The sequence below is a fragment of the Apis laboriosa genome, unplaced genomic scaffold (genome assembly GCF_014066325.1).
Source record: "Apis laboriosa isolate Shangri-la unplaced genomic scaffold, ASM1406632v1 scaffold70_cov154, whole genome shotgun sequence".
Classification (NCBI taxonomy): Eukaryota; Metazoa; Arthropoda; class Insecta; order Hymenoptera; family Apidae; genus Apis; species Apis laboriosa.
Window position 1 is genome coordinate 675,449 of NW_025224195.1, and position 25,334 is coordinate 700,782.

General features: G+C 32.7%; 1 protein-coding gene and 1 long non-coding RNA gene across 3 annotated transcripts in view; both read left to right on the forward strand.

Annotated features, from left to right (window-relative positions):
* Window positions 1-268: 268 nt before the first annotated feature.
* LOC122719170 lies at window positions 269-3,024 on the forward strand. 2 transcript variants are annotated; one of them, XR_006347525.1, is made up of 5 exons: window positions 269-750; window positions 952-1,147; window positions 1,448-1,630; window positions 2,480-2,820; window positions 2,897-3,024. It is a non-coding gene; the product is annotated as an uncharacterized LOC122719170 (long non-coding RNA). The 2 variants fall into 2 exon arrangements; XR_006347524.1 differs by having other exon boundaries at window positions 969-1,147.
* A 4,608-nt stretch (window positions 3,025-7,632) lies between these two features.
* LOC122719154 overlaps window positions 7,633-25,334 on the forward strand; it is a 117,721-nt gene continuing 100,019 nt past the window's right edge. The window contains exon 1 of the mRNA XM_043944751.1: window positions 7,633-9,664. The gene's annotated coding sequence lies outside the window, so the exon portion shown is untranslated. The remainder of the gene's footprint in view (window positions 9,665-25,334) is intronic.

The window sequence follows — 25,334 nt, forward strand, 5'->3', positions numbered from 1 at the left end:
TAGTCATTAATGTTAACTATCCACTATAAATATTTCTTCCGAATAAAACCAAAATTATCGTAAAAAAAACGTATCAAGATAACTCGAACGAGGGTGCTCGAATGTCGTATAAAATAATTTACAGTTCGTCTATGCAAAGTACAACCACCAGTAAAGTGTGTGAAATGCACGTCGATACGCGGCGTCTTGCTTGACCAACGATGCAAGACGAGTCGATAGGCTTATCGATTAGTCGACGCGGTCCATCGCGAGACGTCAGTATCGAACAGCGGCGATTCCTGTCCGATATCTAGTCGATATCTAGTCGATTTCCAGCCAATTCATGGTAGTTGGATGATTCAGGGGAACGTTGACTGTGAGCTCGCCCCTGGCGCCGTGGCCTGTTTAATTTTAGGGTATTACGCGTGCAGGCGGCAGCCTGGTCGAGGCTAAAGGGTACCTCTGCCTCGGTATTTGCCAAGATATTATCGTGAAAAAGGGAAAGGAGAGAAGCAGTGGGTAACGAGGAGGGCGTGTCCGTTGGCTCGAGACGAGCCTCTAGGATGCATCCGACACTGTTTCGCGAATTAGCCCCGTCTCGAATCATCGTGGCCCATCGGGGAAATCGTCGTGACTCGGGGTTGCTAAGCAATACGTCGAATGGGTATCCTGTTCTTTGGAATTGTGCGAATCGGTTCAATGCCTTTGCCAATGATGGTTCTCTGAACCAGTGTTTCTCAACTTGTGGATCGTGATTCTTAAAAAGATCAGGTGAAGAATTTTGGAAAGATTATTATTTGTATTGAAAATTATATTGAAAAGTATGGAAATATAATGAATAGAAGAAATTTGTGAAAATAATAAAATATTTTGAGATTCGAGAATTCAATATTCAGTTTTTCGTTTTTTAAATATATATTGAAAAAATATGTTTGATAATATTTCTAGGTTAAATGTATTACTTTCGTATAGTATTTTATAAGTTACAGGATAAATTGAGGCACAAGTTAAATAGAAATGTAAAATATATGTGGTGATAAAATACAGAAATAGGTTTTGTAAATAGAAGAGAAATTTTAAACGAAATACATGCATAAAATATGCAAGATGACAGAGAAAGTGCAGCTATCCTGATGAAAAATCAACTTCAGATAGAAAAGGAACAAAAGTGAGAACTTGTAAATTTTACATTTTTTTTAAATCTTATCCATAAAAAATTTATTACATATTTCTCACTTAATTTTTTCTAAACTTATTGCTTATTTTTGTGAATATTAATATGTGTAATTTGTAAACATTAATAAATACTTTAATACGAATAAATAACAAATAAATAAATAAAAATAATTTTATATTGAAAATTTTTCTAAAGTAAAAAATAAATATTAATTTTCGTATTAATTTTCACTTATTTTTACATAAACGATATTACATTTTAATAATAAAAAAAAATAATTTTACGTTTCAGATTTCTTCAAATTAAAAAAAAAAAACGTTAAAATAATTGCGTATATACTACAACTAAAACAAAACAGAAATCATACCTGAGTTATCGAGGCGCTGATTTTTTATCTACGGATGAAATCATATAATACGATTATGATATTTGTATACATTTCTTTCTTGCTGCAAGCGATTGATATTCGCCAATGTAATGGAACCTTCTATTCGAATTGATCATTTCTGATTTTAATTCATAACTTCAAAAGAAAAAAGAAGCTAATGTTTTTTCTTTTGCAAAAATCCATATATAATAATTTTCATTATGATTGCATATCTACATTTTTTAAATATAATTGATAATAATTATATCGCCTAGATCATTATTTATTTGTTGTATTTGCTATAAAAAAATATTTAATTCAATTTTTCTTATCTAAACTTTAAATGATAGTAGCTATAAAGTTTTTCAATAATTTAAATAATAAATAATTTTAAGATTGATCTATAATCAATCTATCTATTATTAAAACTTTATTTATTCTTAGAATTATTTTAGATTTCTATTTATTTAAAGTAGTTTTGATTTAGAAAATGTAAAATTGCAATATGACATAGATTTTAAATTAAAATTTTAAATTACATGGTTACACTATTTAAATGTTATATATTCTATCCAATTAAAATTAATATTAAAAATTAATTTTTTTTCAAATTTTTTGTTTTTGTATAATATTTAAACAAATATTATTATAGATCAATTTTAATATTAAACTAGATATATAGAATTAAAAAAAAGTTAATAAAAATTCGATTATCAAAGAATCAATTTTATTAGTTTTGAAAGTAAAGAAACGTGATGAAATTAAATTTTTATTATCTTAATTTATGAATTAATGCCATTTATCTAACATTCACAAATTCATGTTTATAAACAAGCAACTTTATTGATAGACAATTGTATTTGATTAGATATAAATCTAATCAGATAATCACTATAAATAATATTTGTAAAAAGATCCTAAAAATACAATATCTTAATATACAAAAACCTTTTCAGCATTTCTATAGATCAATCTCTCGAAGTAAAAAGAACAAGCAACCTATAAGGAATATTGACAGAAATGATTATTGGCAAATAACCGGAGGTATAATTATATATCAGAGGATGTACATATACTATGAAACGTCGCACCGCTGAAAGTTCGGTATATTTAACAGTGGCCGCACGTATGAGATATAAGTTTGATATCGCAGTTGCGTGCAGAATCACCGAATTATATCGACTTGCAGCGATCGAAGTGTGAAGCGTGCCGACGATCGTGCATTGAATATATAATCGATTTTTTGTGAGCCTTGAGAAACGACTATCCTTTAAAAATTCAACGAGTTTATTCGATTGTAAGTTGTAAAAAGGATAAAATATTGTTAAATTTTTTGTATTTTAATTATTAATAATTTATTTTTATTTTTATAGATATTTATTCTATCTATTCGTTTAGATATTTAAAACTCGAATTAAATGAAAATTAGATATATATAGTGTATGAATGTATGCTGAATAATTACAAGTATAAAACAAGTTTAACAAAAAAAGAAAAAAATAAAAAATTAGAATAATGATATCATTTATTTACAAATTGCATGGATAGTTAATGTATTATTTCTCAACATCTATGTTTATCGTATGTTTGTATATTAATATATTCTATAATTATATAATATATTCAAGATATTATTCAAGAAAACATTAATAGCTTAATTACATTAGCCTATACATTTAATAAAAATAGAAAAGTTCCATTATAAAGAATCAGATTATATCATTGAAAATGTAAAAATGAATTGTCTGGAACAAAAAAATTGCATATAAAGATCTAATCTTCAGAACTCAAATAATTAATCTTTAAACATAGAATATAGATGTTTTAAGTCTAAAAATGATTCATATTTCAAAAATCTGTAAAAACTTTTATAGTTTCCCGAAATTTTTTGAAACCTTTCTTTATATTTTAAATATAAATGAATTAAATAATTTAACTTGTTCATTTTTAAACGAATCAAACGTTTACATAGTTTAAGCATGTTTAAAAATTAACAAACGAATTGAAATACAGTCAAACCTGACAAGGTATCCTTTATTCTAATCGTAAATTTTACAAGATTAGTCATGCTTGCACGTTCAGTAATGGTCCATTGATAAAAATTCGATATAAATGCAAGTGTAATTACGTAAGAAGAATGATCTATTATCTTTCTGTTACTATGAACAGTTGTTAAATTTAACAAAAATCATAATCTGCCTCTATAAATCCAGTCGGCTTAGTTCTTAAGAACTTTATCTTGAAAGAGTGAACGAATGGAAGGAACTACATGTTTTAATCGAAGTCTAAGTCTGATGTAAGTACTAGCTAAAAGTCTCTCGTTCTTTGCTTTATATCGGTGTTAAATCTTTCTTGAGATAACACTGTTCTACCAGTTTCTACGTTCCTTCTCAAGAAGAAAATTTACAAGTGGCAAGTAAATTCTAGGGTAGATGTTTCCTTAAAACATGCTTAAACTATTCTTAGAACAAGAGCACGGATAATTGAAGCGGATGCAATCGCGAGAACTGAGTGCCAAAACGAGTCTTAAACGAGTTCGAAAGATAAAGACTCCATAATGCTTGGCAAGATGAATCGTACCATATATGAAGTGTGAAACCTCGAACGTTCGTCACATTTTATAGCTCATTTTGTTACTCTTTATTATTCATTGACATTTCCTTGTTGACTTTTAAATCCAAGACTAGTTGTCTTATTAGAAATATGTAACAGAAAAATATAAATATCACGTCAAATATATTTAATTTTTTTTTAATGATTGATCTTTCATTAGAGATAGAATGTTATAAATCTTAGGATTTTGAAATCTTTCATAAAGTTTTCAAGTTTTTTGAAATTTTTTGTTATTTTTATTTTGTAATTAAAAATCTGTGTAAAAAAATATCAAATTTATATAAATAATATATGAAGATATTGCAATGAAGTTATTCAAATGAGTTTGTAAAAAGATTTTAAACTGATTTTAATAATTCTTTAAAGTTTCGAAACTTTATAAGGTTTTGGATTTTCAAATTCAATCAGTCTTTGCTTTTTATTAATTTCTATATTATATATAAAAATATATATAATATTTTATTTTTTAAATAGAATAATATTCCATAATATAGTGAAATTAATTTTGTATACATATTTCTGTAATTTGAAATTCATACATAACATATAAATTAATACAATAAAATAAATTTAAAATATAAACTATATTTTTATTTAGAAATTCTATTTTTATTTATACTCAAAAAAGAATTGTATTCCCTTAATTTAATTTATCACATACAATACACACCTACAACAAAAAATCTGAATTGAAAGATTATTTTTAAGAGATTAAAATGGATACAATATTTCTTGCAGATAAAAATTCCGAGATCTAAATTAAGTTTCTTCCTTTTAATAATTTTCAAACATAATTGTACATGCGGGCTTAAAGCCACACTTTTAAATCTGACATATGTTTTTAAAACGTTTTCGCGAAACGAAAATAATATTCTGAAAAAACCAAGGCGGTGTTAATATCTGCGGAATTAAAAGGAATCCGGTAATTCGCGTGACTCTGCGTTAAAATTTTTTTCCTGCTATTTTTAGAGCGGCGCCCTGTGTAGTGCGACCAGTATCTCCGCGCCTGGTGCATCGAACCTCGCGATCGGTTCCAAGATTGAGATAAGCAGCTTGCGAAGAAATAAGTAGTTTAAGCCTGTTCGCGTGGCCGGAGATTGGTCTGACGTCGTCATGGAACCGAGAAGTGGGGATGTTTTATGCATGGACCCTGCGTTATGCATCATTCCAGGTGCATCTCGAACAGAACCCGTCGAACTCTGGCTCCGTGCAAAGGATATGTTGTTACGTTCGATCGATGAAGTGTGTTTCCAATAGTAAAATATTGATTACATCCAATTGAAGAGGTGGCCACAAAATTACGATGATTTGTCAAATACTTTCAATTTTGGATTCGTAAATGCATCAAATGATAAATCGTGTAATTACTTTGATGGAGTGTTAAATATAAAAATATATTTATCTCGGATGATTCCTGAAAATATACAAAAAATTAATAGTGTTGTGCAAAAATTTTGAAATAAATCGTGATTGAATAATAAATAAACATATTATCTTTAAATCCGCATACAATAGCCTTACAAAGATTATAGGACAGCAGGTTGAAGAGCAAGTTCATTCACTATTGAAACGAAGCGCACAAGCAACTCTTCTATAATATAGGAATTGGTTGCGTGATGGTCGATCTTCGGCAACGGGGATGTTGGATAGAAGCATGTTGGTGGGGAAACGTTTCAGGGAGAGTGGGGGCGTGCGTTACGCAGGATTTAGGGTTCTACGTGGTGGTGAGGAGCCACGACAGCACGGTACTCGTGCCGTGGTGGAGAAGCAACCGACAGCAGCACCAGAGTACACGGTTTCGCCGTTGCGGAGAAGCCTCGCTGCTCTCGGACAGAGCAGTCTGCAGCGATCATCGGCTCTCACGGTGTTCCGTATGGCCATGCGTCGTTCCAACTTTTCTGACACTACGTCAAAATTTATCATCGACCCTGCGCAAAATTTCATCGCCTGCAACATAATCGAGGACATTTTGAAACCGAGATTCGAAGTATATCATCGAAAAAATACTGGAGAACGGGATTCCGCTTCCAGACTAGAAATTGTCGTTCGACGATTAAGAGACATTTTTATCGGAAAATTGATCACTTTTGATATACGCGGTGATGAGAAGATAGAAAAAGATACGATTAATGAAATCATAACGAACTCTGCGTTATTCATTGATGCTTGCTTGAAATTCTTCAACGAGAGAAACATAACCTTATTCAATAGCGACAAACTTTCGCGAAAGTGGCGTATAAAAAACAAACTTACCATCGTTCTCGATTGGAATATCGAGAAAATTTTTTTCGATAATATCGTTTTATCCAAAAAGTGTCAACATAAAGAGGACGATATTGGTGAAATTATAAACGATTTGAAGTTCTCGAGCGGTGTCGTTAAACCGAAGCGAGATATTCTTAGTAACGAAGTCGCACATTTCATCGAAAGAAAAAGCAAAGATACCATATTTATCGAAAACATTGAACACATTGTAGCTATTGACGTTCTCTTCATTGTTTATATTAGCGGCTTCATAGCGACCGGTGTGCACATTGCAACCGCATACGCACCCCGAACTTGCCACGTTTCGCATGCGGGAGGACCAACTCGCACGTACGGTCCACCTATCGCTCCACAACTCGACGATCGAGTCAGTGTTACTCTTGATTTCCACGCGAGCGCCGGTCCCGGCTTACCGGGGACGATACCAACGTTCTGCTTCACTCATTTTCGACGATTCTCGGCATTTCTGTCGTTTCGCGTTCGGACCTTTCGAGCCGACTATCGACAAATTGATCGAAGTGAATTTTCCTTAAAATCGACGCGTAATCGATACGAGTTGCCAACTTTACAGTGGAACGTTCGCGTCGTGTGAACGAACATTGAGAAAATGTTTAGTGTCATAAATTTATGGAGTTTTTTTTTCGATAATTATATATTCATATCGGAAAAATATTCTGAAAAATTTCGAAAACATCTATTGTAATCATTCAAATTTATTCAGTGAATATATTAAAAATAGTAATCTTTAAATCGAATTGCATGTAAATAGACGATAAAAATTGAACGAAGTGTTGAGTTTCAAAGTGATCAAGTGAATTTGGTGACACGGTTATTCGTCAAAGAAAAATAAATTTTTTATAAATGACATTTTAGAAGAACTTTGTCGTTGAACTAGATTAAAGTGTTCGCTTCTTATTAAACCACAAATCATCTAATGACATACACGAGATAAACCGTTATCTAAGTATGTGTACTGCGATTTGTATCGATTCGATAAATGTAATTCTTTCGTTATTTTCATGTCTGAGAAGAAATTAAATTATCCGTGAGTTTTATATTTCTTCACGTTTCTTATCAAAGATATATGTCGTTTCAAACAATTATCTATGTTGTTTTCCATGAGAAGTATCGAACGCGTCCGTGAATTGAAATCAGTGTTCGTTTCGTATGCATTCGTGTTAATGTGATGTAGCTGGTGCGAAAATCATGAAATGAAAAAAACATTTGGAATGGTTACGTAGATAATCAACGATTGTCATTATGCATTGAACCGACGAATAGTGATTTCTCATAGAAGAAAGTGAAAATATTACGTGGCGCCAGTATTAATTTCTTTTGATATATGGTGCAGTGTCGATACCGTCGTAATTATTCATAGCAATCTTAGCGAGGAATCGATATACGTTGCATAACAATCAGAAATTACCACTCTTAATATAAACATGCGTAACATTGGAATTGTCTGAATTTGAACATATGATATGCAATATATCCGTCAAAGAATAATAAAAGAATAATAAACAAGAAAAATCAATTGATAAATTCTAGAATTTATCGAAAGGCGGGTATTTATATTGGATGGATACAAAAAGAAAAACACAACTGATTTTACAAGAAAATTCAAGGAACTTCTCGAGATGGATCAAAATATAAACAAAAGTTTCGAATCGATGGATGACAAACATTCTACGTAATCTCTTCGTACCGGCCATCATCCCCTCGCACACCGTCCAAATGATTCGTCCCAGTCGTCGTCTTAGACGCGTAGAATAATCGTTATTATCAGGAACGGTCGACAGCGACGAGATAACGCGGTCGAGAAACCAACCGAGCAGATCAGATTGCGATCGATCTCGAGAAACGAAAATTATAGGAGATCCGAAGCACCTTCTGCCGGTAATTCTATTACCGCTGGAAGGCAAATTTCGAGCCGTATAGGATCGGAAGGAAGTAACGTATAGTCCTCGTCGTTAGCATCTCGGAACGTCATATATCTTGGCAGTAATGCGCACAAATTATGCGTCTCGTGCCTCCACGGAGCAACGGCCACTAAGAAACGAGCAACAGTTGCACGTTTACGTTTACACTTGCGGATAATCTAGCATCCATCGATTCCTTTGCCTTTCTTACTTCCCGTTTATTCTTTTTACGCTTTTTTCGGCCATGTTTCGCCATGTTTCCTGAAATTCGTACTCTGTTTCGATATTAACGCTTTTGTGGAACACGAAATACATTCTTTATCTACGTGACGTGTTGTGTTTTGATGCCGTCCTTGCAGCCAAACAAAAGGTGCACGCACATGTGATTGGTGTTCCTAACATTTTCGTTGTTCGAAGAAGTCTGTTTCGTGATCGTCGTTATTTGGCAAGTTTGCACGCCATAGTGACAACGAAATTAGAAAGTGGATTATCAATTTTTATTAATGGAAACATTTTTGCATAAAAAGTAATCAGTTTGAGTATTTATCGAAGTTTTTACAATTAACATGTGATGATACTTTAAGAAAAACAATTGAGATATTAGAAGAAAGTGAAAACATACGATCGAATGTTTTTGAAACAATTAAAAGATCGAGAAGTTAGTGAGAATTTCAAATGCAGTAACGATTCTGTTTAAAAACTTCGAATTTAAAATTATAGTAAAATGGAAAAGTGAATAAGGGTATTCTAAATTGAAGAAATCATAACATTGTAAAGTGAAACATTCAGATAAAGATGAGATTATTTTAACTGACGAGTATCGAAGGAAGGAAGTATCGAAGGAATTCTTGTGACACTGTCACACAGCTGTTAGTGAAAATAGGAAACATAGAATATACCGTTATGTAGTATTCTAGCAAGCAATCATTCGTTTACCTGGATCTCGAAAGTGAACAGGCACGTGTGGAAAGTGCAATTATTTCGGATTTCGAAGATTATAAGTGCGCATATCAGTTTGACCCTGAATATTCTTAAATATTATGAAATCGACTACGTCCAAACCATATCAGTATCAAATATATCTCTCTAATTGCGTCAATTATATTTTATATTTTTCACACGATATTTCTCACGATAACAATTGAATTGAGATAAAATGAAATATATATAAATAAAACGTGGATCACTAGTGAAATTGTTAGAGAGAAGCATAATTTTGATTCGTCTTTAAAAATTATCGTCGCCGAGAAAAAACCTCCACGTGCATATCAGGATAACATCTGTAGCTTTGAGTGATGACATTTACGAATGGTATCTACAGAATTTTATGCGACATTCGGTTTGGTGAGTACTCTAAAATACATTTTCAAATGCGTATTATATTTTCGAATTTGGAAAATATATTCGAGATTTTTTTTATTCCGTTGTGTGATAATGTTTTAAATTGAATTATAAATATAGATCAATAAATAGATAATGTTTCGATATTAAAAAAAATTATATTTTAAATTAGAATTATATTTTACTGATTTGCATAAATATGCAAATTTATATATAGATGTTAAATCGTACTAGATGTTAAATGTAAAATGAAATTGATCGAATATTATTAAAATTATAATTTATTTATTTATTATAAATTAAACATATAATTTACAGAATATTTACATAAAAATTTATTCAATGATTTTAATTAAAAACATTTAATTAAATATCTCATTTTTAAATATTCATGAACATATAAAGTGCACAAATATTCAAATCCATTTCTTTGTTCTTTTATAATAATCGTATATTTTTTAATGGATAAAATACATTATTTTTCTTATCGAAAATTAAGCAATCATTTAAATTAATGCAATTCATGTCAAAAATAATAGATTATAAAAACAAAAAGTCGATTATTATCGAAATCTCAATATCGAAACATTTTAATTCGAAATTTTATTATTGAAATTAGTTATTATTTCACAATTAATTGCAAATTATGTCTTAAAAAGGCATAAAAAAAAATAAAAAGAATTTAATAATATAAAGATATTTAATAAAAATTTTGGATACGATGCGAATACATGCATCCGTTCGTTGATTCTATTCAAATTTCGGCGAATCTGTTCCGTATTGTTTCACGACATAATGCATTTCATAACATAATGAATTTCGTGGAATTCGTGCAATTGTAAGAATCTTTATACTTTAGAAACATATTATAATGTACCATAATTAGAACACAATGTACTTTTAACCATTATTTCGTCGCGACTCTAATGACTCAGCAGTTAGACTTCCTGTTAGCGCCAATGAAATTTTCAATGATTTATTATCAACTGAAAAATAAAGATTTTTGTTATTAAAAATTTTTAATTAGATATTTTTTTCAGTACCGAAACAGTAATAAAATTTTTTTATAAGATTTTAATGTATTTTTCATAAAAAAATACATTAAGTTTAATAATATATTTGAAATAATTTCAAAATTCATCTATAATTCAATTTTTATACAAATTTAGATCAATCAATATTTGTCTTAAAATATTTTTCTTAACAAGCAATTCAATTTATGTTATAGCAAAGAATAGTTTCCCACTTTTTTTCGGAATAAATTCTCTGTCGGAATCTCATGTTTTCTATGATTATTTATCAAGATAAGTGCCCTTTTACGAAACAAACATTCACGCGATTCTTTGTTGATTAACCATTACTCTACTTATGATATCGCCGCGCAATGAAATTACCATGAATTAACATATACGATAAGAATGACGTTGGCAGTCTACTTCAAATATATCCAAAAGATATTCAATCGTTATTATTGCGAAATTGTAATGGTCGCGTGGGATACTTTGATTTAAATTCATATGCCGACAAATTAAATATTTGTCTTAAGATATATATAGGAACAAAAATTTTTGAGTAAAATATATTCAACAACATTTTGAAAAAAATGAAAATAATTCCGAAACGATGTTTTTAGAACATTTTAATTTTATTATCGCGCATATTCGACACAGATAAGACTAACCATCCGTAAAATGATTTTAATCAATACAGTATTTATATATTCTCAAATCATCGTTTGAACTGAAAATTCAATTCAATAAAATCAGATATAATTTCTGTGCCAACTTTTAAATTAACAACGATTTTTTACCGTTCAATATTTTAATATTATTAATTTCGTAGTTCAATATAAATTTAATAATTCACATTTATACGATGATAATTTCAAATCTTCGTTCGAACATTATAATACTTGAAATTTAATCACGCGTCGCATAATCGACAGTGTTAATGCAATATTTTCGATAATTCGTACCTCTATAACTCGAAAATCTCGACGACAGTTAGATGCATTTCATCTCGAATTCAGAGAAGCTGAACCCAAAAATTAAAAATCTATAAATTTACCATAAAATATGTAATTAATTATATATTAACTACTCGATCATTCGGTATTCTTTCTTTCATCTGTTACAATTATTCATTTATCAAAAGTTTCGAATTACATTCAAAGATGAAGACTCGAGTCTTCGTAATCTTCGAAACTTGGCCCACACACAGGGAAAACAGGAATATCGGAGGAAGGAAACGGTGCACGTGCGAGGCTACGTTCGCGCGCGTTTTCGGGATAATGATCGTTCTTTAATATCGGAAGAAGGAACAATAAATTGAGGCGCGTACCGAGGAATGGAGTATCGTAAATGGGAGATAGAAGGAACGAGAGTGTAAATCGTAGTCTTACCGTTTCACCGAGACACGCCCCGTTAACTCGTGGGTTAAACATTAAACCACGCCCATTTTTGGGGTGAGCAGCCAGATTTTTGTCTCTCCTTTTACCGGCCCGTCTCTTCCCTTTTTCTCCCGCGTCTTTGCCTCGTCCACGCGACAGAGATGGAGAATAGGTACGTGCACGACCTCTCCTCTCGATTTTCGATCGGGTTAAGCAAACAGCGACTGGTTCTCACCTTTATCGCGATAATAGCTGTAATTTCGGCGGGTCCTCGTCGATGTGAGACATGGTATGTACGAGCAAGTGTTCAGATTGCAGACGCGTCGTTGGTTGATTGCATGGCGCGGCTTCTTCGCGCGACCGCGATTTATTACGGAAACTCGTCCCACTTGTGCTGCTCCTCGATCGACACCGGCTCCTTCTCCTCCGCTACGGTCCCCTTCGTGAATTTGCTTTGTGATTGCCAAGGATTGGAAGAAGCAATTTTTTCGCTCGTGTAATCCTCTTTTCGTTCGCTTGATGGACTGGGGGTACTACAGAGTGAATACGAAAAAAAAAAAAAAAGAACGGACGGTGTAATTTAGGAGGTGTAGTAATTATCGAAGTATAAAAAAAAAAAAAAGAAAAATAAAAAAGATGTCTTATTAATATAGGATTCGTGAATTAACTGTTATCGAACAGTTTGTTTGCTTGACGTTTAGTATTAAAAATTGAAAGATTGGAATATTTTGGAAGGATGTAGAGTAAAATAAATACCTTATTAACATAGATTTATAAATCAACCCTTATCGGATCTCGACGGTTTTTAATTGTCGTTTAAAATTTAAATTCGTTATATAAAAATTTTTATCTCTACATAGCTATAAAATTTCATATTGTGTTAATTTATTGAAATTTATGAAAACTGTGAAAGATGTAACTAACTGAGTTTATTTGTTGAAGTATTCGTGTAATTTAACATATTCTGATCGATGTCAACACGTCAGCGGCCATCACATTCGGGTAGAAAGTCAAATGAATATTAAAATATTTTATGGTTCGTATTGTTAATTCGATTTCGATAGTGATTCTTAATGAATTGCCAAATGATCCTCCGCCATGTTCTTTCCAAGGTTTCGCTTATTTTTCATTCACATTTTTATCCAAGAAAGCTTGTAATCTTGGATATTAAATCGATGTTACATGATTTTAATATTTTTTAAACCACAGTTCCAAAATACTTATCAACTTTCCACGTGTCAACGCATAATTTGACTTTCTGAGATTGACGTCACTTAACAAATTGAAAAACGAAAAAATTCTGTAAATTCTTCCCCTATACATATTACCGTGGCGACGAGCAGTCGCGAAAGTCGTCCGAGATTTAGCTTAATTAATCGATTATGTCCAGAGCAAATTGATGCCGTCTCTTATTAATCCACGGGGCCGTAATTTTATTAGAAACTTTATAGATACAAGGGGCCTGTTACCTGAACGAGCCACTCGGTTCACCCTACACGAGTATATCCACCTCGACGTGCTTTCGTCGTTTTGTTCGTTCGATGTTTGCGCCGCGATCCTTGCCAGAGACAAGCGTGTATACGCGAGAGTACCCGGGGGTTCAATGAAGTGCACATCCGACAAGCGTGCGTCTAGACGTTGAGGTTCGGTGAGTAATGCTAATGTGGAAAACGCGATAATCGATGGGTTTATGCTCGAAAAAAAAAAAGAAAAGAAAAAAAGAACGTTTTTTGACGTTGAAGTGGTTTGAAATAAAGAAACGGCGTGTCCCTGAAAATAGCGTATGGAATTTTTATACGATGCATCTAACTCAAGAAATTTTATCGATCCCTTTGATCGATAAACGATATCGTATTTTAGCTTTCGATAAGTTGCAATTCTGCTTCTTTTTTTTTTTCGTTAATATGTGTTATTTTTCTTTGCCAGTTATCGTTGTCCAGTAAAATTGTTTCTAAAATGTCTACGAAGAATGCGAAATTTTCTTTTATTTTAAATATGTGAAATATTTTAAAAAATGAAAAGAGATTAGATTAAGACGTTTAAAATAACAAAGGCAGAATTACATTTGTGGGTTGTTCTTAATTGAAGAATAATAACACTTTTATTTTTTATTCTTGCGATTATTTATTAATCGAATTATTCGATAATATTTCACAAAATTTATGTCTATCGATCCTACTTTTTTTATTTTTATTTTTTTTCTCATTTCGAAAAATTTTTTCACACTTGTACAATCGAATATTTGTTCTCTCTCTATTTGAAATTTTTTTTCTAGAAATTTAAAAAGAAAAAAAATGCACGCAATATACATTTCTTATAAATCTTGTTCAATAATTATGCAATTCTTTCTATAACTAATTCTTTCGTGCGCGAAGAAAGACATCGATAAAATATTATAAATATTTGTCGCAAATATTTACTCCTTCATTCGTAAAAATGATTTTGTGACGGAAATTCATATTATATTACATATATAATCCAACCGTTTCGAACCTTGAACACACGATTTTTGTAAATATTACGTAAAATGCTTCACCGTTTTAATGCATATTTATATAAACGTTTTTATTTCTCCTTTGCGCGGGCGCGTCTCTTCAAATTTGCTATTTAAATGGGAAACCGAATTGGGCTTGACGATTAACACGCGCATCATTGGCCGTCGTTTACTGGACACTAAATGTCGTGCCGCGTGTTTGCCTAACGATCGTTCATTTAACGGTTGGTTATCCACTTATTCTTAGTAACTAGTTCCGGTCACGGAACTAGATATCTCTCCGCTCTCCCGGATTCCTTTTATTTTTAAAAAAGTTCAAAGCCACGAATGACCGTAGGAAACCGTAGGCTTTAGTAAGTTCTAAAACTTCCAAAGCTTCGTATGGTTTACTTTCGTGGCCGTTTGAAGTGGCGCTCATCAACCAGACGCGGCGCAATGGTATACAACGATGCTGCGCCGACGTTTTGGCAGATTCCATCTCAAAGAGTAAGATTTAATCATCATCGTCGAAAAGAAATTTTTCTGGTGTCGAAAATAACGAAATAACGAATATATAACGAGACTTTGCCGAGATTGTGATGGAATCTTTTTGCGAGAGAAAGCTATATTACAACGTTGAGAGGTTAGGTTCTACTCGTGTGCTACTTGATAGTTATTCTTAAATATATCGAAGAGTTTTGGGATAATACTAATAGGAGATTATGGTTTGTGTAATTGCTTCCATATTTTTGATATTTAAATTATATTTCCCGTCAATTTCTTTTTTTCGATAAAATATTAGATTCTAATATCCGAAGTTAATAATAAATAGAAATACAAATTTCTTCGCATATATTTCAATGTTCCTTATCTTTTAATTTAATTTAAATTATTCTCAAATATTTCAAAAATCGCGTTATCCACAAGCAAAATTTCAAGGAACAATTTCCTACACGCGGCCTTTTACCTTTACCTTCCCACCGGATACGTGACTCCTCACCCATAAACGTTCCTAACCTCTCTCTCCGTGCCCATTAATCGATATTTAAAACTCCCCTCAAATTAAACTTCCCTGCCGAAACATTCGATTCACAACATTGAATTACAACAATCGATCTATACGACGTCATCAAAGGAAGCAAGCTATAACGACAGGAAGAGAAGGAGAAAAGAATAAGAAAAAAAAAAAGAAGTAAAATCGATCGTCGCGAAATAAAGCCGGGCGGGCGTTAAGTCACGCACGGTGATTTGGTTATAGTTGAACGAACTATACAGTCGAAATTGGCTCGACTGTAAGGGAAATCAGCGTTTACACCCACTTCCGCCAGCGTGGCTTCGGATACAGCGACGGCACTACTGTCCATCTAATTTCGAATGATCTAAGCGCGCCGGTTGTTTAGGAACGACGCGCGTCTGGCAACTACACATAGTAGCGGTATATAGAGAAGTGAGAGAGACTGTCGAGGGGTGGGGGTAACTGTGAATGAAGCTAACCACGCGCACTCTGAATGGAGGCGAAGCCACACTCGGTGGATCTCTCGGTGTATTTCCGTTCGTGTTTATACGTATATAATGCGCCCGAGGAGCCCGGGACATTTGAAACGTAGCAGAACCTCTTCAGCCCTAGGGATCGTCCAAGGGTGCAACGGATATTCATTCGAGGTTACGAGCGCGCGAGGAAAAATCGGAACGAGAACGAGAACTCTGCCCGTTCGCTGTCGTTGTTTGGTTATTGGCGGGTTATTGAATGGTTGCGTGGTTGTAGACGAATTTTTTTTTGTTATGCAGAGATTATTAGAAAAGCATATTAAGGTCTTTAAATATTTACGTGTATTAATAATTAAGTGAAAAATTGGTAATTGTGCGATAATTTTTATTTATTTTTTATACGAAAGTTATGAGAGAATCGTGGAAAATAAAAAGTTGGAGAATTACAATGTGTATCTTATAATTGTAATGAAATGGAAAGTCTCATCAGAAGATAACTCGAACAAAAAATTGATTCTTACTATAATCTATGTACGGAGATATCTCGCGAGTTTTTTTTCTTTTTTTTTTTATTGAGGCATAGAAATTGTTGTACTAACATTGTGTCGCGTGATATCTCGTCAATAGATACGAAAGGATTATTACTCGACATTGTTTCTTTTGTCGCGGTTCGTTTGAAAAAAATCTGAGTTACGATTAATTAGTGTCTCTGGTTTCGCGACACACGCTTTGTATATATGTAGATAAATTGAATGATTAATGCCCTTTATCTAGGTTTAAGTCGTTGGATTCGATAATTTAAATTGTATGAAAACTTATGTTAAGACACAGTCATGAATCTTTTTTACGCAACAATTATATATCGTGCTATTTTAATACGTATAAGGTATGGATAAAAATTTCATACAATGCTATCCTCTTATATTGAAAACATTTAGGGTAATTTCTTCCGTCGAATCGTATAATCGATAGTATCGTTTATTATTCATTGAAATTTTATGATCATATGATTTATGATTCACGTAGCGACAATTTTAGTAGCCACTTATAATTTGACGTTAATTCATTGCTACTTCGAGAGATCGCGAAATATGTTTTACTTTCAAGAACGGATAGAAATAAGTGTTCACTAAACTGTTGCTGCATATGAAATCACAAATGATCGTAAAATTTGAATTGCATAACAGTAGGGAGCACTATTCATATAAACTCTTTGTCTAATATATTTTATATATTGAGGAAATTCAATTTTTTTTTCTTTCTATTTCTTATAAAACTCGCAATTATAATTCTTGTTTGTAAAACATTTTCCAAGGAGGTTATTTATTTTTCCAAGTGTCAATCAATATTTTAAAATAAATAAAAATGTTCGCAAAGGTTTATTTTATCTGCTTGATAACAGGGCTTAGAAAAAACTTTTAATGAGAAAAGACACGAACAATTTGAAATTCATTCTAACGATAACGCCATTCTTATCGAAGAGCAATACAAAAGATTGGAATTTAGAAAAAACAGAGAGACAATGGATGCACTGATACAACCGATATCGTAACTATTCAATTTTCCTTTCGCGCTATATATATATTCTTATACTCCATTTGACAGCAACATGAAAATATTGGTATTTATCGAAATTTTCACGTGAGATAACAGGCATCGTTTGTACAGGGATGTTCGACACACCTGTGTTACTGTAAAACGGTCGCTCGTTTAAATCTACATAGGCGCCATACGGTGCAAAGAACCAATAGAGGGGTCGTCTTATCTGAGGAATGTTCGATAAAGAGTTGGCCGATAATGTTTCTCGGTATTCTGCTGTTTTTGCCGTAAGGTAAAAAGTTTGAGCTTTATCGAATCGATCGTAACGGTGTTTTCATTTGTAATCCTATCGTTTATCGGCGAATTCGTGGATCAAGGCACCCTATCGATTTTTTCGAGATATCGTGCGATTTTCGTTTGTCTCGATATAACTGTATTGATTATCGATAAGCCATAATTCTGGAAAATCATTTGTTTTTTCATCTCGAATGATGAAACATTATCTAATATTTCGAATGTCTCGACGATTTTCATCTTCTTTTTCTATCGCAAAAATCGATCGTACGAGACGCATGCATCGATATCTCGATGATATAGATAACAATATGGCGTCGCGTAGTTCGAAGGTAAAGGATTACTTTTCGTGATTGACAACTTTCAAAAAAGAAATTTGATTACTTGTGATATAAAACGCATTGAAATTTTTGGTGCATTCGTTGCAGTTTATCAAGAAATAACAAGATTCAATGTAAATAAAACGAAATAAGACAAAATGATACTATGTACTTTAATATAACCTCAAACAAACAGGTACGTTTTCTTTAGCTTTAGTTTTATAGTAATTATAGATTGGATTTATGCTCATTTTCTTTTGTATCAATTTATATTGAAGCAAACAACTCAAAATTATTTCCAATACAACGTAATAAAATTAAATAAATAAATAATAAAATACTCCGTGTAAATTCCCGTAGATCTAACCGATCGATATGTTTACATGTAACAACTAGCCCCTTCATAAAACGAATCAAATTATCATCTCGTAATACGAATAAATCGATTCGCTTATATCCCTCTGCGTCGAGAGCGACAGTTAATTAAGAAACGAAACAAACTCGCGCGTCCGCGAATTGATAATCGTGTTAAGGGGTACGCGTGTGTAACACGCGTGGTCTCGTCCCATTTCCGTGTAGACAGAATAAAAGGAACGGTGGAACAGGAACGATTAATATCACTCGGATTCGCCATATTATCGACAAACTTCGCGTCAGTGCATCGATGTTACTATACCAGTTCTGTCTACCGTTATATACCGTGTCCACGACGGACCAATAGTAATTCTCATTCGATGCGAAGACGCGTTCCGATTGGTCGAATACAACGGTAATTAACGAGATAAATTAACCTGGTGAAGTGGCTGTCCCTCGATCTCGCTACGGATTTTTCCGACGATTCGAGCCGGTAAATCGTCTTTGCGACGCAGAGATAATTGCACGCGTCGGTAAATCGATCACATTTACCGATCAACTGAAATTGTAGAACGTCAGAATTAATTAGTTATGGGCCGGTGATGCGCGGAACCGGCATGACGGTTTGTCTCTCGTACGGTTAAGCGTCGCGAAATTCCCTCCGTTTGGTCGCGCCTGTTTATCGGTCTTAACGTTTTAAGCCGACAGCCGTGAGTTTTACGCGCCATGGACTAAAATCTCTCTCCCCGAACTATATTCGCGATACACGCGCGAGACCGTATCCCTTTTTATTCGCCGACGAAGCCTACGTTTCAAAGAATACCGTCGTGCGTCGTAACACGTGAGAATTTCGGTCATGATCATCTTAAATCTATTTATTGCTGCCTATAAAGATTATTCGTGTTTCGGTGGTGTGATCGTGAATAAGTGGACGAATGATTTATAAGTTCGTTCTTAATGTCGTGTATGGATAGGTTATGGGTACTTTAGCTGACGTTTGCCATTTGGCAAAGCAAAGTATTTGGGTTTCTTCGATTTTAGATAGTAAATTATTATGGTTTTAATCAAGCTCTATCAGCCTGTTATAAACGAAATATTTCTAGATGAAGTTGTATTCAAATTATGGAAAAATCTTAAAATTTTTGAAAATTAATCTCATCTTTTCAAATAAATTTCTTCTCGATGAAAAATCCATGCACGCATAGAAATTTTTATTAAAATTAAAACTTTGAATTTGGAAAATAGTGTATGAATATTTATATCGAATATGTATATGTATATTCTCGCATATCTTTTAAATCGAATACGATGTTAGTTGTAATTAGAAAAGAATAAATGCCACAAGTTGTGAGTAACGACGAAGAAGCACTCGATGACATGACGGTGGTACTCGGATTTAAGTACCTAATGCTTAAGAAAGAGAGGATGTAAATGACGTAGGTACACTTTAGACATTACATTTTCGTTTGTGGACACTTTCTCTTCACGATATATCTTTCCCCTGTAAATTCGTTCAGGAATTCGAAGCGCGACACCTTATTCGTGGAATCTGTGTCAAAATCACATACGATGAAATTCGAGATTCTGAGACGGATTCTTCGAATGTTTCTTCTAATCGTGAACATTGAATTTTACTTATTTTTTAATTATGCAATAAGTTCTGATTCGTTTTAAATACTCGTGTATTTTGTTTAAGATATTTGATTAAACAATATTCGAGAAGCTTCGAATATTACCATTTAAATTTTTCTACTTTTGAATATTAAATTTCAAGTCTTTCAACTTTGAATTTTTAATTTTTTATTTTTTTATTTTTTTTAATTTTTAATTTTTTATCTTTTCAAATATTCAATTGAATTGAAAATTTAAAAATTTGTTAATTTTACGTTCTGAAATTTTAAATTTTGAATTTTTTATTTTAATTGTTTTTCGAGATTGATATATTATTCCAATACTATGTACAATAAATCTTAATTTCGTAACATTAACGTCTTCGACTCGTTATTAGAAAGAATAAAATCGCGATAAAATATCATACTTTTGCAACTGATCGACTTGTGCAACGATCTTTACCCATTAATAATATAGTTTGACGTGGAAAAACACAGACGAATGCATCAGCAGGAAATACGGTATAAAAGCTACGTATTTCATTTCTCAAAGAAAACGGTGTGAAATCAGTCATCGTTGCGGGCGTTAAGGTCGTAATTTGTTTCGAAACGTGCCAAGGTATGCGTATTAAAACTGGTATTATTTTTATCTATAGTTGATCGCGATTAAATGGTTCTTTATGCGGGATTGGCCACCACGATGAATTTAATTGAACGTTGATAATTAATCGGTTCTTGACACGTTGACTGGGTTCACAGTGTCGATTTTAATACATGTAATTAGCATGCCGATCGGGTGGATTATCGATCGATAATTTTTTAAAATGTTATTTCTCTTATGCAATGTAATAACGAAATCGCTATTTTCGCGACCACCGTTTCTCCCATTAAAAATATTAACTGTAGAATTACGGTAATCTGATACGTTTGGGACGTGTTGGTTAGATTATTGGTTTGTGCTATTAATATGGCGAAAACGAGGAAAATAATTGAAAAAAACGATAGATATATAGATGTATAGATAGTGTAGTTAATGTGATTTAATAACACGTTGAATGATAGACGACTTTTGTATGTCTTGTTGATGGCGCCATAGCGGTGATTATTTCGTCACGATACATTGCGATACAGTGGAAATCCGTTTATATGAACTCATTATTTGAATTCTATCTTCTATTATTTGAACTATCGTCGATAGATATTTCGCTTGCACGAAGTGTCTTCGTGATGTAATGTGAATAATAAGAAGCTATTACGAAGATGTTTCCAAATTTGTAATATTTGATTCATAGTTATTACGCATCTTGAAAAAAATATTTTACGAAATTAATGTGAATTCAACTGTGAATGAAAAATGATAAGTAACGAAGAATTAAATGAACTTTTATTGTACGAATATATTTGTCAATCAAATTCATACAATAAATATTTCGTATTTTTTTTTATTACGTATATATAATTTTATAATTTTCTTTAAATCTCGTCTAAGATAAATTATAAGAGATAAATTTTGAGAATTCATTTTCCAATCCTTCTCGATCACATGGGACGTTTTTTCTCCGCTTTCAATCCGGCACATCGTGAAATATAAATAAACAAATATATTAGTAAATGTATGACGTTGTATAATCGTCTATCGATATCGTGGCTTGGAAAACGTGTACAAATATCTCTTCGAGGTAGCCCGATAATCTTATCGATGTCGATCTGTGACCCACTTGAATGATTTATAAAGTCTCGTCTCGAGTATAATGAGTTTTTATTCGCTTTATAAATATATCGAATAGGAGATACGCTCGGTAAGGCTTCTTTTACACAGTGATCGTCCTATTGGGTTTGTATATATCCGATCGATACTCGCCATGCAAGGATGACGTTACTTGTGATTGCCGTGTGAAACAGGCCTAGCCTTCCTAATTATCCGTTTAATTAACGGTAAAGGGTGATATAAAACGATAATATATTTCAATCTATTTAATTAAATAAAACGATAGCCTCATTTACAGTTATTTACAACTTGTATATGCCAAACTTGCAATGAAATCCTGTTTTACTAATAAGTATCGTTCCTATTGAAAATTGTTTTCGCGTGTTCACAAATTAGCAATAAGTTAACTGCTTATATTTTCGTATAAATAACGAAATATCCAAGCAATATTTAATAAAAATACAATAATAAAGAAATCGAGAAATAATGTTAAAACTATCATACGTGTATTTATTAACGTAAATACAAAAATATTTCTCGTAATTTCGAAAAGAAAAAATATAGTTCGTTCGATATAATTCCAACGTTGAGAAACACGCGTCTTTTTACCATCTCCTTCGATTATCGAGATTGATCAAGATATTCGCAATCGAATTTGAATTTTTATCGATGACACGTATCGATTCCTGTAATTTAAAGGATAAAAGCTCGTGAAAGGGACGTTTAAGGGCAGGCGACAATCCGCGGAGCGTCGACACGTGCCTCTTTATGCGAATTTACGCGACTTTAACCTTCGTCGTATTTTAGTTCCAGACGTGGAAACACCGTCAGGTTCGCGTAATGAATTTGTTACCGGCGTCGTCGATACCGGGAATTCATTTGAATTCGAAGACCAAGCGTTTTGCACGCTCACGGTTTCAACTTTCTTGGGGAAAATTCGAGGGAGAGAGATCCTTTGTGTCTGGTTGAAAGTCGCGTTTCACGCATACACGTAGTATTTCTTTCTTTTTTTTTGAAAGTGCAAGCAACAATTTTTAAAGTAACTAATGAAAATTAAATTTAAAGATGCGACGTTTTAATAATAAATGCTAATGATGTTAAAGAACGTAATTTAAAAGATGTTTTTTTTTTCTTTTTCTTTTTCTTTTTCCGCGTTTATCTTTTGTAGGAATGTAAAGATAGAAAGACAAGAAAAGGGATATTTATTAATCTAAGACTAGATTTTTATTAATTGATTAATATCAATATCTGAAAAGTTATTTTTCCGATTAATATCTGAGAAGATAAGAGAGGGATTGACAATGGAAAATAAAAGAGATTATTAACTGATATTTAATTGAAAATACATAGAGTTAACATGTTGTAACGTGTTGTAACATTGGCTACGAAAAATATTTATTATAACATTTTAATATCAATAAATCCAAATATATCGATTATCTTTGTAAACAATTAATCTTAACACATTCAAATCCTAATCGCGTAGAATTCTTTTCAATAAATTGTGAAAAAAATTTCTTACGTGCTAATTACAAAAATTCGATGATACGAAGTAAACGCTTCATCTTTTCTCCTTAAAAGAAATTAACCTAATTAATATCAAATGTATGCGCAATTTTCAAAAACGATGCGATCTTCATCGTTTAAAACCAATGTATCGCATAATTTTCGAGTATAAATTTTCGTGAACATTTATTTTTGGGAAAAACTCTCTCTCTCTCTCCCCTTCTTCAATTTCTCGTTATCCCTGTGAATCGTAATCGCGAAACGATCGAATCAAGCGTCGAATAATTTAAATGGAACGCGATGTTAAGTATATACACACGCCGTGGGAAACTTAGAAGAGCCGATTATTATAAAGACGTTCGCGGTAAGTTTACGAGTTTCATCCTTAAACGGGGATGCCATTAAGCAGCTTGACCGATAGTACACGTTACGTGCAGCCTTCTGCAGTAACTAGTTATCGGCCCAGCTATGTAGACAATTTTTCGAACATTAAATAACACCCCGTTGAGGATAGGTTGCGATGCGATAGCTGTTCGGAAGATCGCAGCCAGAGATATCGGGAGAGAAGAGAGAGAGAGAGAGAGAGAGAGAGAGGGAGAATCGTCTTGGAAAACTCGACGTGACTGAATCGCTACTTGAGGAGAATAAAATTCTCGTAAAATTTTATTCGAAAATTACTCTGTCCTTTTCATGGATATTTAATATCTGTTAAAATATTTTTTTTTTCGCGAATAAATGTACAGATTATTTTTACAATTTTTATTATGCCGTTTTAAACAAAATTTGGAAGAGTTATTTATTTGGGTATCAATAATGAATGATAAATTTAAATGTTTAAAATATTTCTTCAGTGTCTAGTTGAAATATCGATATAGATAGATTGAAGAGAAGATTTTTGGATATCCAGAGCGTAAAAGGTTAACAGATTCTTCGGCTAATTCTTAAAATATGTTTCTTCGAAATATCACTAGAGTGATAAGTGAAATTTGATGAATATGTGTTAATAGGTCTTTGAACTAATTCTCAAAAAATTTCTTAAACACAGGGATAATTAAAAATGAATAATATAACATTCACTCGAATGACTTACTTAAATTACATTCCCAACATTACATTGTCTTGAAAAATTTCGACACGAAGTTACCACATAGTACAACAACTATCACCACGTTTGCTATTACATTACGAACGTCACGAAGATATATCTATGCCATACTCTTCCTCTCCCAAACGATCTCGATAATCTTTACGATAATAAACGTAAAAAGTTTAATTATTCCACCCCAAAATAAAATATTACATTCTTCTCGTTCAATTTATCTGCAAGAAACAACTTTTATACTAACTTGCTAATAAAAAAAAAAAAAAATAAAGTAACACCTTATTCCAACATTTTCCTTCCTCTGCATAATATATTAAAAAAATGTTATATTAATATATATGTTATGTTATTTATATGTTAAAAGAAAAAGAAAAATAACACGAGCGCAATCTACACGTTAATTAATTAATTAATCGCAGCAGTGTTACACGAGCGTGTGTATACAAGCGCATTTCTAAATTCTGAACCGGCTGAATAATCAACATCGCGTGCTTCATCTCGCGTTAATATCCGTTTTCGCATAAGTCTCGCGTATCGTGTCGCGGTGAGAATTAATTCCCGTGGAAATCGTGTGTCGGTGTCATGGAACGCGTTAAATCACACACTGGCCGTGCAAACGATCGCTCGCGGGCCGTTTTTCGGTGTGTATTGCCGGAAAGCTGGAAGGTAAATTAGCAAGGATTTTACGATCGAAATGATCGAAGGGTTACGAGCGTTTACGTGGCAAGCACGATAAGCAGCGTCGTAAATACGATTTACCACGGCTCGGCACAATATGATGTTTTGGCACGCCTTGTTTAACCGCTCGCGCGTTACACCGTTTTGACGAGGAAAAATTACTCGCCATTTTATGCGGGCACCGGCTTGCTCCTCGCCACCGTAGTTTCGCT